Raw genomic sequence first — 8010 nt, 5'->3', positions numbered from 1 at the left:
AGTGATGAACTCTCACCTCCGACCACCACCCCCCCCCACCCAACACACCTCTCCACCTGCAGCCCCTGAGAACAGAAGTCTGTGGTTAGAGCAGAAAAGCCTAGGGCTGCAGATCCCGGTCTCCTGGGAGTGGACTGTGGACTGGTCGGTAGAGTCGCCTAAACCCCCACTCAAGTGGGGATAATTGCTACTGCTTCAACAAGACAATGATCTGAGAAAAAACAGCCATGCACACAAACTGAGATTTTACACTACTCTACTGTTTTTCCGATTATTTTTAGTTGCATCACAACGTCAAAAGGCTATTTAGATAAAAACAGAAATGGAGAACACCACTTGATAATGGGATAAGTCCGAATCAGCTTGTGGGCCTTCAACAGTGTAAAGAAAATAGTCATCATATTGATGTGCTGAACTGATATCGATATGGGGAAATATCCTGTGAGTTGCTGGAGAAGTGGGATATGTGAAAAATGCCATAAAGCAAGAATATTTAGCACGTTTAACCTATTATAGAAGCTTAAAAATCATTGTGATTTGTGATACCACACTGAGCTGTAATAGGAGGTAAAACATCTTTTTCATTGCTAATCCAGGTCATGTATGTTGTTAACTGCACTGTGGAATTGTAGTAGAAACAGAGAGGACTAAAGCAGTGAATCATATTTATGTAAAATCCTATAATATGACTTTACCGCCTCAGTCCACATGCTTCTATCACTGCTTCAGTTCTGCATCCATCAGCTTGTAAAATGCATGTGAAATTGAATTGTGTCATTTAGTGGTGGCTCAAAATAGCTGCTTTAATACTATCTACAGAAAACAAATGATATCAAGTCTACACAATTAAATAACTAGAATAAAACATTAAGAGGTCTGAATTTAAACCCTGACAACAGTCAACAGTCAACAGTCAGTCAGTAAACTCTGCTCGTTGCACACACACATCCAGCTGTTACCTCAACAATAAACAGAATAAAGAATAAAATAACATTTCTCTTAAGCCCATAAATCAAAATTCATAGCAAAATGATTGAGCTCAAACCGGTTCTTTTTAAATGTGTAGACTTCATATTGTTTGATCTCAGTAGGTAACATTAAAGCAGCTTTTTATAAGAATTGCTGTTTCTTTATCCTCGGAATTCCCAGTTTAAGCCACCACTAAAAGACACTTTTTTTATTTTATTTCTAATTTTTCACATTTTCTCCCCAATTTACACGGCCAATTACCCAACCCACTCATCAAGACTCCCCCTATCTACCCCTACTAGTTATGCCCCAACACACCAGGAGGGTGAAGACTGACACATGCTTCCTCTGATACATGTGAAGCATCGCCAAGCAGCCAGCACGCTCGGAAAAGGGCAGCATCTTGGTTCTGAAACATCAGCTCACAGATGCCCTGTGCTGCGGACATCACCGTAGAAGTGATGTAGGGAGAGAGCGCCATCTACCCACCCGGAGGGAGCAGGGCCAATTTTGCTCCCTCTGAGCGCCGACAGCTAATGGCAAAGCTGTATGAGCTGGGGTTCAAACCTGCGACCTCCTGCTCATAGTGGCAGTGCTTTAGACCGCTGGACCACTCCCCGCCCCAAGACACACTTTTTTACATGCATTTTACAAGCTGATAAATGCAGAACAAGCAGTGATAGAAACATGCGGACTGAGAGAGTTGATTAATATTACAGGATTTTAAATAATTATGTTTCACTGCTTTAGTCCTCTCTGTTTCAACTGCAATTCCACAGTACAGTTAACAACATGCATAACCTGGAATAGCAATGATAATGTCAGTGTGTTATTACAATCACGTATCTGTTATGATTGTGTTACTCAGAGAAGTACCAATCATCTACGTTTTACAGAAACATACGTATGTAAGCAACTGGAACTTGTTACTGCTCACCTTTGCTCAGTCCCCCTCGAGTTGACCCCTGAGACAGACAGTCTCTGTGGGGGAGACGCATCTCAGTCCTCATCACACGCTGGTACTGGCCTGCATCCTCTGCATTCCTGCCCCCTGACTCACCCACAGGAGGCCTACAAGCTCCAGACCCTCTTCCCCTAAACTCAGTTTTACACTACATGAGAGATTTCACAACTCAACCATTTCACTTCTGTTCAAATACCCTGTTTTAAACTGCTTAAGGTTAAGATTAAGTTTACGGTTTTGAACTGAGGTTAAAATTAGGGTTAGAATTTGGACCGAAGTTAAGATTAAGGTTATGGTTTTGGACTGAGGTTAAGGTAAGGTTTTGGTTTTGGACTGAGGTTAAGGTAAGGTTTTGGTTTTGGACTGAGGTTAAAGTTAGGGTTAGAATTCGTACTGAGGTCAAGATTAGGGTAAGATTTTGTACCGAGATTAAGATTAAAGTTATGGTTTTGAACTGAGGTTAAGGTTAGGATGTAATTTTGGACTGAGGTTAAGATTAAGTTTACGTTTTTTGATTGAGGTTAAAATTAGGGTTAGAATTTAGTCCAAGGTTAAGATTAAGTTTAAGGTTTTGGACTGAGGTTAAAATTAGGGTTAGAATTTAGTCCAAGGTTAAGATTAAGTTTAAGGTTTTGGACTGAGATTAAAATTAGGGTTAGAATTTAGTCCAAGGTTAAGATTAAGTTTAAGGTTTTGGACTGAGATTAAAATTAGGTTTAGAATATGTACCGAGGCTAGGATTAAGGTTACGGTTTTGGACTGAGTTTAAAATGAAGATTAAAAGGTTAAAATTAGGGTTAGAATTTGTACCGGGGTTAAGATTAGAGTAAGGGTTTTGGACTGAGGTTAAATTTAGGGTTAGAATTTGTACAGAGATTAAGATTAAAGTTACGGTTTTGGACTGAGGTTAAATTTAGGGTTAGAATTTGTACAGAGATTAAGATTAAAGTTACGGTTTTGGACTGAGGTTAAATTTAGGGTTAGAATTTGTACGGGGGTTAAGATTAGGGTAAGGGTTTTGGACTGAGGTTAAATTTAGGGTTAGAATTTGTACCGAGATTTAGATTAAAGTTACGGTTTTGGACTGAGGTTAAATTTAGGGATAGAATTTGTACTGAGGTTAGGATTAAGGTCATGGTTTTGAACTGAGGTTAACATTAGGGTTAGAATTTGGACCGATTTAAGATTATTCTTACAGTTTTGGACTAAGGTTAAAATAAGGATCTTGCTTTACAGTGACAGTTTTGGGTTATTGGAAGTAGCATAGTATGTCTATATCATGTAACATATCAATAGTACTTTTAAAAAATGTAGGTAACTCATCAACAGCACATCTTTTAGCTATTTACCTTAATGTATTAAAATTGTTCACTACTGCTGCTCCACTGATGTGTTGTAAATCTGTTCCTAATACTCTGCTGTATGTTTATTAAACATTTACATAGACCACTCAAAATAACGTGTTGCCAACATTGAAATTGTACAGAGCCTTACAAACAATCAAAAATGTAAAACCAGTGTTTAACCATGAACAACTCTGTGTCTTTTCTCTGTTGCTTTATGAAAAAAGTGGTTCTTCAGTTTCATTGCTTTACAAACCATTTAAAAAGGTTTTATTTTTATATTTATTTTTCTAACTGAGAGCATGAAGCCACAGTAATTCCACCTCACCTCTACAGTATATGTACTGTATGTGATCTAGTTTTAAGAAAAGCAAAAGTGTGAAATCTCACAGCAAGACTTGGTGTTTAAGGTGTTAACCTGCCTGCCATATTGAATATGTCAGAATCAGTGTTGTGAAGGACGGCATGGGTGCATAAATTACAAGACAAATGTTGCAGGTTCAGACCATTAATGGCTTGGGTTTGTGTTATAATTTACAGCATGAAAAGCTACATATTACAGAAATATTACAGATATATTATATATATATATATTATGTGCTGATTTAGATCAGTTTGGACCTGCTCCTGTTCCTGCTGGCCTCGTGCTCCCTTTCTTCCTCTTCTGCACTGTGAAGTGTGAGACGCTGCGGAGTTGGAGCCTGCTATGCATTTAGCAGAGCTCAGCTGAAACAGTGCCATTCCATAAATTTGGGACATATGGTGCTGTGCCCTGATTAATATGCGTTGATAATTTGCTAGTTCGTCACTTTTTTCCTCCATTTACAGGTCTCCTTAAATAACACTTTTTTTTTGTCCATATGTGTGTGTCTGTTTTTTTTTTTTTAAGAACAGATTCTGCTTTGACTTTCCTCAATATTTATTCATTTCAGATCAAACCAGCAGTCTGGAGTCTGGTGGTGTGATATAGCGAATACACTCCTGAGATATAATATTTAAATGAAAGTACTGCATCAGTAGGGTTGTGGGATGTAGACGCATGTGCATTAAATTTGTATCAGTCTAAGCTAGTAGATGTTTTGCGTGTTTAGCGGAAGCAGCCGTCCTCTAGACTTATTACTCCATCATAGGCGCACGGAGTTCTCTTTGAAACCCACATTGTGAACTGTTGATTTTTGAGTATGAGTATTTGCTTACATGCAGTTAAATGTATCTGCCTGTCACCGAGAGACAAACACTATGGTCTCATCATCGCAGCTTCATATGAGAGATCCCCCGTCGTGACAATGAATGCCCCACTGAACCAGCCTCCAGGCTCATTCAGCTCCTACTGCTGCAATTTCACCGCAAAATGCGGCGGCTTCATGGGAAACGTTCGCCGAATTTGTTTCTGTCATGTTGCATCTATTTCTGCTTACCAGTCTCCAGGCCCCTTTGTTAAAACAGAGATGGAGGGGCGAGAGGGAGGGAGAAAATGAAATCCATGTTTACCCAATTGAAACTGCGAAGCAATTTTGATTGAACGAGCGCCACAAATTTCAGCGCGCCATTGATGTCCTATTCATCTCCCTTAATGTTGTTACTGTGAAGGGCCAAATTGCATCTCTCAGTGAAACTGGATTATAGGCATTTGTAAGAGGTTCGCAGACACAAAGACAGTTAAGAAGCCTCAGAAAGTGTGCGGGGAAAAGCGAAAGGAGTCCCGCAGCCTTGTTACTGCACCCTGACTTTCCCTAAAGGCCGACTCCCGATAAATCACTTCAGTCTTGCCCTACACAGGCTGAGGTAAAAGCGCCTTAAGTATTCTTCAGCACCCAAACAGTCATAGTCATAGTCATGCTCAGTGAATTTGCTGCTTGTAATATTCCAGATGCAATTAATTTACCAGGTAACCTTGTTTTATATTTTATTGGTAGAAAAGTTAAATGATTTAAGAGATAACTTTTTTAATTACAGAAGAGATACAGAAAATCTCCACAGAAAACATGAAATAAAATATGTGTGGTTGAGAAAGTCTGAAAGGTGTGATCTGAATAGTCTGAATATACAGCTCTGTTTCTTTGATTTTACCAAATCGAAATTGAAAACCTCTGGAATATAATCAAGAGGAAGATGGATTATCGCAAGCCATCAAACCAAGCTGAACTGCTTGAATTTTTGCACCAGGAGTGAAGGCATAAAGTTATCCAAAAGCACTGTCTAAGACTGGTGGAGGAGAACATGCCAGGATGCATGAAAACTGTGATTAAAAACCAGGATTATTCCAGGAAATATTGATTTATGAACTCTTAAAACTTGATTATTTATACAATTTCTACAATAAAACTACATTGTTCTTTTTACTCAAACATATACCTATAAATAGCAAAACTCAGCTTTGTGGAGTCAGTGTGAGTACTGAACAACACATGATGAAGAATGCTCTAAATGGGAACACTCTTCCTTGTATCTAAGTGTTTGTATCTTAGCAAAATAATAAAAGGCAGCAAATTGCCAAAGCCTTTGCCAATCTACACACAGAAAAGTAAAAAACATAGAATTGTCTAGTTGATCCACAGTTCGGAAGGAGTTCTTCTATGTGAAAGCAAACCAGATATAACATTCACAAATCTGTTATTCAAACATGGTTTATTAAGAATCAAAAATGTTTTTTTGAAAAAATGGTTCTCTGATTTATTCTGTCTGGGGCCTGTATTTGTAGCCCACCAGGAACCAGAAAGTTTTGTTCACTGGCTCCAACATGGGCCACATGGATCGTTACCAAACTCAGTGATGGGTCCAGGAGGGGTTAAACATGGGCCCCATCTGTGTTGTACACTGCACATGGGTCCCATCTAGGTGGTCCATAACCAATTGGGAAGCCCAGCTGGGTCCCAATAACAGCACATGTACAAACCCATTTAGAGCCAATGCCCACCTGGAACCCTCCTAGCCCACATTCTGCCCATGCGAGCCCCTCATGAGAATGTTTGCTGGACTGTTTTCACTAGATAGCTAAACATTTAATTCACCTAGAGTATAGTTTACCAATTCTCCACCACACAATTCTTTCTTCATATCCACTGCTACATTTAAGGGCTAATTAACTGAACTAAATAGATATATTTCCCAGTATCAGTACAGTATATTTGTATAGGATTTATGAACCATGTTAATGGTTGTAAATAGTAATCCCAGATCATGCTTCAGTAGTTTCATTCCTTCAGTAGCCAGTCAGAGTCAGAGAGAGCACCATTAGGCCCAATCCTATTTCTCTTTTGTCTCCCTATTCCTTCGTTTTTGAGTGTAACCCTTTCCCCTGGAACAGAGTGACAAGGAAAATGGGTAAAATCCCCCTACTAAGAAATAGGACAACGCTTCAAGCACCCAATACAGATATGGCTAAAGCAGTGGAGCGTTAAAGTTCAGCAACCTAGCTGCTGCTGGTTAACTAGTTAACTTTAGGGCATTGTATTTGTTCTGTAAATGGGCAGGCGTTGCAGCAGTTGTAGCTTTATTATCTACTCCTCTATTCCTGTGTGATGTGGAGCTCAAATTAGCTTTTATTAAAATTAGCTTTTATTTTATTAAATTTTTCTAATTAATTTTTTAATTAATATATTTTTAATTTTTTTTTATAAATAATGATTTCCTAACAAGGAAAAAAATATATATTTGTGGGTTACTTTGGTTGCTTGAGCCGCCATCTTGACAGTGATTCTCATAGCCCTCTGTTTTGAGTGTGCCTTTGAAAAATCTCAGTTTGAACACCTTCCCCTCATACCTACCCCTAGATGTGCACAAACAAAAGAGAGGGGTAGAGCCAATTGGTAGGACCAAAGGGTGAAATGTGATTGGGCCTTAGCCTTGCAACCTTTAGGGGTGCATAAGCATTGCTATTGTGTTTTTAAGTATTGCTTAAGAAACATTCATAATCAATTCAGAATCACTATATACAGCTCTGGAAAAAATAATAGACCACTTAAAATTAAGAGTTTCTTTTTACCAAATTGAAAACCTCTGGAATATAATCAAGAGGAAGATGGATGATCACAAGCCATCAAACCAAGCTGACCTGCCTGAATCTTAGCACCAGGAGTGGCATAAAGATATCCAAAAGCAGTGTGTAAGACTAGTGGAGAAAAACATGCCAAGATGCATGAAACCTGTGATTAAAAACCAGGTCTGAAAGCTCTGCATTTCTTTTTTGTTATTTCAGTTGTTTTTCTTTTTCTGCAAATAAATGCTCTAAATGACAAAATGTTTTATTTGAAATTTGAGAGAAATGTTGTCCAAAGTTTATAGACAGTTTAAACAGTTTAAAGTGATCTCTTATTTTTTTTCCAGAGCTGTATTTGTGTATATAACATAATGTATTCTTAGATATAGTGCATTTTGATTCAAAATACACTAAATTTAGATTCAGAGGCCACACATGTTGGTAAGCAGTTTGCGTCTTGCCTCTTGTGAAATCAGCAGATCCGTTGGCCATGTGGACGTCCTTGGTGTTCGGCTGCCAAAAGCGTGTGAGTGGAGCTTGGTCTGAGAAGTTAGACGTCGTGGCTGGTGCATTTCTGCATGCATTTTGAGGCAGGGGGATGATCGCATGCGCGCTTTTGCCAAATGTAATTACGGCTTCACAGGGCCACTTCCCTCCGCTTGGCTGGTCCGAGCAGCGGAGGAACGTGGGGGGAAATGGACGGCTTATTCACTGGGCTATGAAAAGACCTGTAAACAATCGCCCCAACAGTGTCA

Source organism: Astyanax mexicanus, chromosome 3, assembly GCF_023375975.1.
Source record: "Astyanax mexicanus isolate ESR-SI-001 chromosome 3, AstMex3_surface, whole genome shotgun sequence".
Lineage (NCBI taxonomy): Eukaryota > Metazoa > Chordata > Actinopteri > Characiformes > Acestrorhamphidae > Astyanax > Astyanax mexicanus.
The sequence above is the reverse complement of the archived record's forward strand: the minus strand, read 5'-3'. Positions refer to the sequence as shown.